This window comes from Amblyomma mixtum, chromosome 7, assembly GCF_055824585.1.
Source record: "Amblyomma mixtum isolate Tamu chromosome 7, ASM5582458v1, whole genome shotgun sequence".
Classification (NCBI taxonomy): domain Eukaryota; kingdom Metazoa; phylum Arthropoda; class Arachnida; order Ixodida; family Ixodidae; genus Amblyomma; species Amblyomma mixtum.
In genome coordinates, this window is record NC_143018.1 from 68,835,169 (window position 1) to 68,845,332 (window position 10,164).

Consider the following 10,164-nt stretch of genomic DNA (forward strand, 5'->3'; position numbering starts at 1 on the left):
TAGTCGCCGTTCTGTATCTTTGTGTGTCGGGCGACAGTAGTGGCCGTTCTGTATCTTTGTGTATCGGGCGAAAGTAGTCGCCGTTCTCTATCTTTGTGTGTCGGGCGACAGTAGTCGCCGTTTTGTATCTTTGTGTATCGGGCGACATCAGTCGCCGCACTGTAATTTTGTACAACCAAGGGACTGTTGTCCCTTTTCAGAAAACGGCCCAATAAAATTCTCTTCAAAGCGGTTTCAACACTTCTCTTGCGGTCGTGCTTTCTGCAGATTAACTTGTTTATACCTTCTTTTATTCCTTTCGTATTGGTTATCCTCGCTTTTTACCTCCGAACCGGCGAACAATATGGCTGGCTCGGTTTCAACCTGGACATTACAACCGGTACCCCTGATTTATAAACAGCTGAGAAAATGACTCGTAACAATGCAAGACCTTTGTTATTTTTATGCATTGGAAAAGTTTCAATCGATAGTTTCGCCCCCTCAGAACAACGTCCTCGGATAAAGTAATATCTACTACCCCGAAAAGTTTGTGCATATCGTCTGTTTGTTTTTGAGATGCCTGTTCAGTCTGCCATTTTGTGGTGTGATTCAGGGGAAAAAACACCGTTCCGTATACGTTTTAGCGGGCGTCAAATTTACCACGGAAGCGCAATCGTAAATATTCGATTATAACGGCTCGCGGCATCGACCATACCTCTTCACAAGACTCAATTCCCCACTTCTTTTCGCACTTTTCTCTGTAACCGGGCGGTAATAAAAGTCTGAATACTGACTGTATTCGGTGCAGGCACGATGCGGTGCGCCTCGCCTCCGCATTTCTGGCCTTGAGAAAGAAGCTTCCTGGGGAAGATGATATTCCCCTGACCCATTTCCTACGGCAACGTCCGCATACTGATCGCTAGTTCCGCACGCATTATCTCGGCGCCACCGAATGCTCATACCGTGCGTGTAAACGAGCGCTCCTGCTGAAGCGAAAGGGCAAATGCTACACACAAGCACAAAATGAGAGGTGGCCCGTGAATGCATATCGTAAAGGCTTCACATGGGAGCCATTGAAGACCGACCGTTCTTGAAGGCGATACGCCTTTATGTGTTCGGTGTCTCGAGGAAAACGGGATGCGCGAATTCTTTGTGTAGTCTCGTACTGGGGACGAGCTCGCTGCTTGGTTAAAGGGAGCTAAGAGCTGATCTAGACACGACCGTAGACCGTTGCCATAATATGCATTTTCCATAAGCTTTTGTATCCATGGTTTGAGGCAGTATGGTTCTCACTCCAGCGACTGTAACGGGAAGTGTGCGAATCCCCAAAGTCGGCGTGTCTACAGCACTCTTCTGTAGCCCAGGGTAATCTAAGTTCCTATGTTGTTAGGCAACACATCCGGAGTTTAGTTTCCAGCGACCGAATGCACTCTCCACTTCCCTGTTTTCAAGTGGAAGGTGAGGGAAAGGCGTGTGTCTGCAGTACCTTGGTGAAACGGCCTGAGCGGCTGATTATTCACGAAAAATGCGGGCGGCTACAAATGTAGCACGTGTTCTCAAATGGGCCAGTTTTGTTTGTTTGTTTTTCGGTTTCATTTATTCTCGAATGGTAATCGCTGCTATTTACCCACTCGCAAAGAAGGGTATCAGCGAGTTTGGTAATATATAGTATTTTTTTTTATGGCGTGTGTTTTTAGTAAGGGCTCTGTTGGTCCCTCTAATGTTGAGCACTTTCACACAAGAATGCATCAAGCGGAAATGGCCTAACATTTCTTGTCATCAAATACATGAAGTACTGCACTCAAGACTTGTTAATCGGAGGATCGCCATCAAGGAGAGGTTTTCCAAGACCAAAACTGTACTTAATTTGCCACCAACGTAAGCACGTAGGGTTTGCTGGCGATCGAGCAAAAAGAATGCTAAAGCTTCAATGTGAGAAGGATGTGGGTGACAGCGGCCGAGTGAGAGAATGTTAAAACTTTGTGTTTTTTTGTTTTTGAGATTTTTCTTCTAGCTAGGCTACGTGTTGAAATAATCATTTTGTCGGATCTGTGAAGAAACTCCAGCTTTATTCTTGTCTGCCATCGTAAGCGGCGGTATACCGGGTGTTTCCGAGAATACTTTGGCTAATTTTCAAGAATAGGAGTTTTAAGCTACAAATACGGCTTTTTCGACATGGTATTGCCACAGTTGGTGAACACCATAAAACCGGCGAATCATCTTAAAGAGTAAGCTTTTAAACTGATTTTTGATAATTAAATTTCTAACTACTGGACTAGGCGCTTGGTTGCAATTAGAGATTTGTAGCCGGAGATTAGTAACCGCCATATCAATTCTTAGAATTTAAAAAACGCGATTACCTGCGGCGCTGTGGCCCAACAAATTTTGGCTACATCGTGCCAAAGTACATGCGCATTCGAAGAGGGTACAGGCAAACGAACCCCTTCGGTACACGTAACTAGTCGAAACAGCGAAATTTTATTCATTCTCCGAAAAGCCCCGCCGCGGTGGCTCAATGGTTACGGCACTCGGCTGCTGGCCCGAAAGACGCGGGTTCGATTCCGGCCGCGGCGGCTGATTTTCGATGAAGGCAAAATTCTAGAGGCCCGTGTGCTGTGCGTTGTCAGTGCACGTGAAAGAACCCCAGGTGGTCGAAATTTCCGGAGCCCTTCACTACGGCGTCCCTCATAGCCTGAGTTGCTTTGGGACGTTAAACCCCAATAACCAATAACCAAGCAGTCTCCGAAAATGATAGCAAAATTCATTTTCCGAAAATGATAAGCACAAAAGTAAAAGTGCCTGGAACTTGCACATACAGACAATCAGATACAGGCCGGTACATTAAGACAGGCGAAGGGAGTCACAATCCACAGAAATGTCGATTAGCCGCATTCTGTCATATCAAGAATATGCGCAGACGCGAGCCGACGCACCCGCGTGCGGAAACAGAACCATGTATTGATTGAAAGGTGGTTTCTATATGTATTTATTTTTTCTGCAAAGGTCTTCACTTCATAGGCCTTACAACTAAAGGCCATTGGGTGTGTATGCATATACCGAGTCCTTTAATCCTTAAATTGTGACCTTATGGCACCGCCCTGCTTTTCATTAGCCAATCTGGGACAACTGTGAAGCAATTAGGCGATTAGATAGCAGAAAGTTGTGCCATTGCTGTCCCGACAGCTTTTTTAAGCGTACGCGCTAATTTTCTCGACTCGCGATGGACGCAATGCGCGTGTCTTGGTATCCGTGCGCCGGTTCCTCTCCAGCCGCACTTCCGAGAAGAAAAAAAATGTGTTAAGAAATAGGCAAAATGAGGGAAAACCAAAAAGAAGAGAAATAAAGGCGGAGACAAGGAAGAAGAAAAGAGAGGAAAGTTTGTGGAAGTGCGAAATGTAGATCTGGATTAAGACAATTGAAACTAGTTTCAAACGTGCTGCGCGTTTCGCCGTAAAACGCAAGGAAATACGCTTGTGTGAGTCAGTTATGCGTTCGCCACACTAAACTGTACACTTTAACCCATTAGCGCCAAGCGTACTTTTAAAAGTACAGTTAAATTTTTATGATTTCAACACGAAAGACTGAATTTTCCTTTTCAAGTAGGTCATGTTTTCGTAACCAGAGGATCGGCCGATGCCCATTAACTAAGAAGGCCCGTTTCTTCTTTTCAGTCTGTCATCTTTTCACGGTGAAACTTCAGTATTTTAGTTTCTCATGAACTGCACCGGTAGTCGCTGCCTTATGATTTTCTCGCGGTCACGTTTATGTACATATTACGCTAGTTTCAAGTATAGAGCAGCACGAAAGACGATAGTAAACAATGGATGCTTTGATTGTCCCGCACCTTTAGCTTTTTTTGCGCTATGATGAAATATATGCTGCTGTACTTTCTATAGTACGCTGGGTCTTCCTGTGTGCACAGCGGCGCCTATTTATTCCAGGTCATAGATGTTATGGTTCCTTGCAGTTCTTTACAAAAAAACACGTTTTCTGCTCAGCGAGTCCTAATAGACTGCTGGGCTTGTCGCTAGCTACCCTCAATATGATGATGGTGTGATTTTAACAAGTTATAATGAAGTTTTGGTTATAAGTACTGGATGTTCTGCAGAGCAGACGGTTACTGTGATGAATATCATACCTATTGTGGAAAGTCGTTGAGTTCGGAAAAGAAACTTTTGTAAGCACGCGTTGGTTGTCCTGCCGTTGCCTGAGGCGTTTTCAATTCTTAGTGAACATTTTACCTTTTCTGGAAATTTCTTTACCAGTCAAGATATTCTGATAGCGCTCCGCCGGGAGGAATTTCCGGCTACAGGAACCATTCGCCAAAACAGGTTTAGGAGATGTCCAATGGACCCAAAGAAAGCAACGGAATAGAACCAACCAGCAAGAATTGGTTCTTGCTGCAATAGTGTAGGTTACATGCTTTTATTGGGACAACAGTGTAGTCAGTATGGCCTGCAACTATAACAGCATTGAGCCTACATGTTTTGTAAAGCAGTGGTTGCCTAGAGCGCACGAAAAACACGACTTTTGTAAGCCAAAACTACAATATTTTTACAACAGTTGTACGGCAGGTCTGGACATTTCAGATGAAGCCATCAACTGCTACTACATTGGCATCAGGGACAAAAAGTGGGGATGGCTGTTGGCACGAAAGCTCCACTTGGACATGTGAACGCTTGAACAATCTATCAAATTGCTAAAGACGAGCCTGCTGGCTATTTCTGCTTTGGTAACAGCGTTATTCGTCATTGCCTACGCTTTGAAATGCAGCAACCAGAGGTTCGCTGACACCCTGGCTCAACCGTATATGATGCTTCGTTCAAAAGGAGAAAGATTCCCACGCAAATTAGAATAACTGTGGTCCCAGTATAACCAGATTCATGAGGGCCTGCAAGAAGTGTTATACCACCCTGCATAAAATTCACAGACACATTAGCAAAATGCACGCGACCAAGTAGAAGTGGAGCGCAGGAGCCACATGTGCTATGGGGAAGGCCCAGCGTACTATGAAAAGTACACCTGCGTAAGTTCAGAACGAATGAAGCAAACGTAACAAAATTTAAGCAATCTGTTTTTATTTATGAGAGAGCATTATGTGCTAAAAATGAAGAAAATCCCTCTGTTAGAATTTTCATGGGCCCTAATGGGTTAAACACAAATTAGCCTGTTAGGTGTATGAAAGAAGTAAGCTGTTCTCTAGCGCACTCACTTTCAAGGTCAGGGTCTGGTACCGCAGACTGGGGATAGATCTCCGTCACTAAAACACGCAATAATTACAGTTGGCAAGAGAATTCCCCCTTGAAACCATGCGGAGTTGTAGCAGCTCCGAAGTTTTTAACAGAGGCTTTAATCTCCTCTATTTGCTAACCTGATGCTTCCTGGTGCCATGATAAAGGATTCCGTATATTGAGATATCGAACTCTGACAGAACTTCACCAGCGAAAGAACGAGACACGAGAAGAAAAAGAACACAGGACAACGCTGGACTAACAACTGAAGTTTAATCGAGAAACGGCCAACCTAGGTCACCAGAAGACGCATGCGTATCAGACACACCAAACAAAACAAAAAAGATACATAAGTGGCAGATCACCGAGGAGTTGATACATGTTCCAACACTGGCAAACAAAAAAATGCATATAATATGTCAATCAATCTTGCACGCGCACAGTTCTGCTTAGGAAATTAACTTCATTGCTAGTGAGATGCAAGGACGGTGCACTGATGCATGTGTCACTGCCTTGCAGCCTAATATGAAAGGCCTCAAGGATTTCCCTCTCCTCCCTGTTTTCCCATTTTCCGATAACAGAAATGTTGTTAGAACCTGGAACACATTTTTTACAACTCCTGCAGTGACGTGGGAGAGTATTTTGATCTGACGAATTTTTCAGAGAATTATTATGTTCGCGCGCCCGGTCATTCACACATCTGCCAGTTTGGCCCGTGTACAATCTACCACATGACAGGGGTATCTTGCAAAGCTCCCGAGTCGAACAAGCAACGAACTTGTTATCATGCTTAACAGTGCTGCTCTTGGGCTTCTTCCCCTCACTGGCCTTCGCAATTCGTGCACATAAACCAGACATCTTACAAGGTGCCGAGAACACTACCGTCACGCCGTGCCGTTGTGCCACTTTCTTCAGGTTCAGTTACCCCTGTCATGTGGTAGAGTGTACACGGGCCAAACTGGCAGATGTGTGAATGACCGGGCACGCGAACATAATAATTCTCTGAAAAATTCGTCAGATCAAAATACTCTCCCACGTCACTGCAGGAGTTGTAGAAAATGTGTTCCAGGTTCTAACAACATTTCTGTTATCGGAAAATGGAAAAACAGGGAGGAGAGGGAAATCCTTGAGGCCTTTCATATTAGGGTGCAAGGCAGTGACACATGCATCAGTGCACCGTCCTTGAATCTCACTAGCAATGAAGTTAATTTCCTAAGCAGAAGTGTGCGCGTGCAAGATTGATAGACATATTATCTGTATTTTGTTGTTGGCCAGTGTTGGAACATGTAGCAACTCCTCGGTGATCTGCCACTTATGTATCTGTTTGTTTTGTTTGGTGTGTCTGATACACATGCGTCTTCTGGTGACCTAGGTTGGCCGTTTCTGGATTAAACTTCAGTTGTTAGTCCAGCGTCGTCCTGTGTTCTTCTCCTCGTGTCTTGTTCTTTCGCTGGTGAAGTTATGTCTGATGTACACCAACTAGCCCACATTGGTACCTTGTGATCAAACTCTAAATTAGGACTTGGGCAACGTACCCTGCCACTAAAATGGAGTACGCTACAGGGCAACTTGCTCTCTTTTGACTCTCATATAGGCTTATTCGTGTTTATAGCGTAATTGTAACTATTAGAGAGTCTTGTGAGTTTGCGGCGTTTAAAATCATTTCGGAAGAGCGAGCTTTGAACTTAAGTAGAAATGCGATGCTTTCATTTCGTTACGTGTGCGAAAACTGAATTCAGGATGGTGATTTAAATTCATGACCTGGAATGCTGAAGTGCAGGAAATTTCTGAGAGACTTAGCGTCTGAGCGATGATTATTTAACCTTATTCTGAAGCAAGCCTCCCTTTAGTCGATATATTAGAGGTGATATGCCGAGCACTCAAAAATGTGTAACATATTTGAGATGTCGCAAAGAAATTTACCCTTGATGTAAATAGACAAACCAAAACTTTGCTGGAGGCGGTTTTTCATACGGCAGTTTGAGCACAGACTTGACAACTAAGACTTGTAGAGGGTGCAGAGGCAGTTTTAAGAGCATTGCCAGTTTTTGACGACGTAGCTTATCCCGCAGGTTTCTCCTAGCCGGTAGGCAATCCTCGCTGGCTTCACAAAGGCGAGTTTGAAGTGCTTTAGTGAATATGTTGTAATGCCTTTATAGAAAGTACAATAGACTAGGCAGAGAATTCACATCCCCCATGCTTTGGACGGCGATACTACAATGCACCGGTACCGCATGACATTTTTTAGGCTTACAAACACTACCACGAATCGGAGTCCTCACGACCAATAGTTTCGTTAAAAATAATCTCAACTATAGCTCAACATTGACATTTCGCAACATTGAGTTTCTAAATTTAACACTTTAGCCGCTTCTAACGTGGTGCACGCACTGAATTTCGTCAGTACTTCCTCAGTGCGTTTTTATAATGGAATGGCTACAAATGAGGCAGCTGAGTCATAATATTTTGAGAAAAAATGGATGCAAAGAAAACAAAAGAAATACAACACACTGCATGAAAGAGGCCTCTGAAATTCTTAACGTGGCATGTTTTATCAGAAATTATTTCAAAAACAACCAATCTGTGCCTCAAGCTCAGTAAGGCCTCCGTCTTGATTTTTAGGAGCCGCGCAAGTACTTACTGCAATGATCTGAAGCTCAGGACGACTGGGTGAGGAACCTGGAGTAACAACCGGCACTTAAATGCGGGGAAGCAATCGTAACATGCGAGAACATATGTGAAAAAAAGAGATGAATTATGAGGAGTTATTTTCGAGTTTTACCTCTTAAAATGTTGCTGTAATAGATATTTAGAGAGCTCTTTGGACGGAGGTAAATGTCTGCCCTGAAGAGCGCAGTGCTCCTTGAATCAACATAAGGAGGTTCATTAGCGTGAAAGGCAGCGCTAACAATGCTTCTGAGCGGCCCTTACAAGAACGAACACTATCTTCCAGAGAACTTTATTCCAGTAATGACTCCTCCTCATTAGGCGTGTTTACCACGGCGATGTAGGCATCCCGAAATGTTCCTTCCAGTCACCGTTCCTGGGGCTGCAGCGAATAAGAAAAAAAAAATGAAAACAGAATTTTCGACCTTTTCTTATCCTTTCGCAATTAAAACTTTTTGCGATCTGTTCAAGGATTGTGTTGTTTTTATTCGCTGCTAAGCCTCGCACATCTAAAAGAAAAAAAAACATTGACTTTGACGATTAAGGCAAGCCTTTTCAACCTAGGTACGCTCTCGAAGATGAACGGTTTTAAGGCGTTCGCTCGGTTTTAGTTACTAAGTGACTGAATTGCAACAGGTATGCTGTAGCTTTTTTTAAACATTGTGCAGCTTTTGGCCATAGCATCAGAGCGGGATACTTTTAGGTGCTTACTCTTACGAAGTAAAGGTAAAACTTATACGGCCAAAGAGAAATCTAAAAAAAAACTGAATGACATTTAATAATTAACGATTAATTTATTTTCAGCCTTTACTTTACAGCTTTTATTTCTACATGAGAAAAGTCCACCACACACGTGGTGGAGTTTTGGAAGCATCAAGCGCTGCGCGACTGCTCTTACCTTTGTGATAATTTTCATAACCGGCAGAACTCTCTGAAACTTCCTTGGGCTTTTCTTGAAGAATTTTAGGACGGCCTTCAACACGCCTAACGTTTAGTTTTCTTGACCACCATATTCTATTTCGAGCATCTCTTTTCCTTCACATTTCTTATGTTCAGCCGTGGACGATTTTAATCTTTCCTTCTTCAGTACCTTTTAACTCATCGCCACAGAGTTTGTGATCATGTGGTCATGAGTTTGTGGACAACAATTATGGTCACCACAAGGGATGCTTACAATGTATTTTTTGCAATGTGAGAAACGCTTGGTTATGAAATTGAGGATCTTTACACCAAATGCATTTTTGGCCAGCTTCCTGAGAGAATTTTGTACTCTGATCAAACCGCCGCAGGTTTGTGGGTATGAGGAGCACAGACTGTTGGGAGAGTTGGTGCATGGCAAACACGTACAAGCGCACAAGAACATGTAGAAATAAGCGCTCGAGTTGTCCAATTATTTCTTTTTCCACGTTATTGCGCGTTTGTACTTGTTTGTTTGCGGTTCTATCCTCCCGCGAATACGTGTGCCGTTCCGAGCACGACGGCCCACGCCGGTTGCATTGATGGCCTTTCCGCCACGTGACTAGCGTGCCACGTCGCCTACAGCGGCTTTGTGATCAATGCAACATCCACTACTGCGCATCCTCTCGCGTACAACTGCTGATGACTTGTGGCGCTACAGAATCAGAGTGGAGTATGCGAATTTCAGGATGTCTTTCTGAGAGGCGTTTCGAGGCGTCTTCTTGATACCAGTGGCCATAGCTGAGGAAAATGTGGCGCCCCAATGCCTGAGGCACGAGAAAATGCACGTTGAGATCACGCAATTGTCGGCGACGGTGCTTCACATGCCTGCGAATGTAGGGTGAGGCAATGCAGAGCCAATCAAACTAAAAGCCAACTGAAAGCCAATGCAGAGATTTTGCGTTCAAGGAAACGAGACTACGCTTATACGTGCAAGCGCACCAAAAATAAAAGAAACAGCCCGAACGAATATGCGAAACAATCGAACGCACTCTAGTTCTCCGCCTCATGGACGAGCTCACTAAAGAGATTTCTTCAAATTTCAGCCATAAGCATAGCGCACTATATTCCCCACTATATTATTTTTATAAGAACTGACGGAGTGTGAAAGCGTGGCGAACGTGCCACTAATTTAGGCATCTTTAAGAAACTCCTTCAGTATTTACGCCTGCTGGTGTTATTTTTGCGCTCTCCTCAATTACTCCCGATGAATCGCATCTTTAGTTTATAACCGCTTTTGAGTATTTTTTTACGTTATTTCTCATGTTAGGAATATCCTAATACTTCTTTTGGTAAACTTGAGGATTTCTTTCGTTCTGAGGTCTATCTT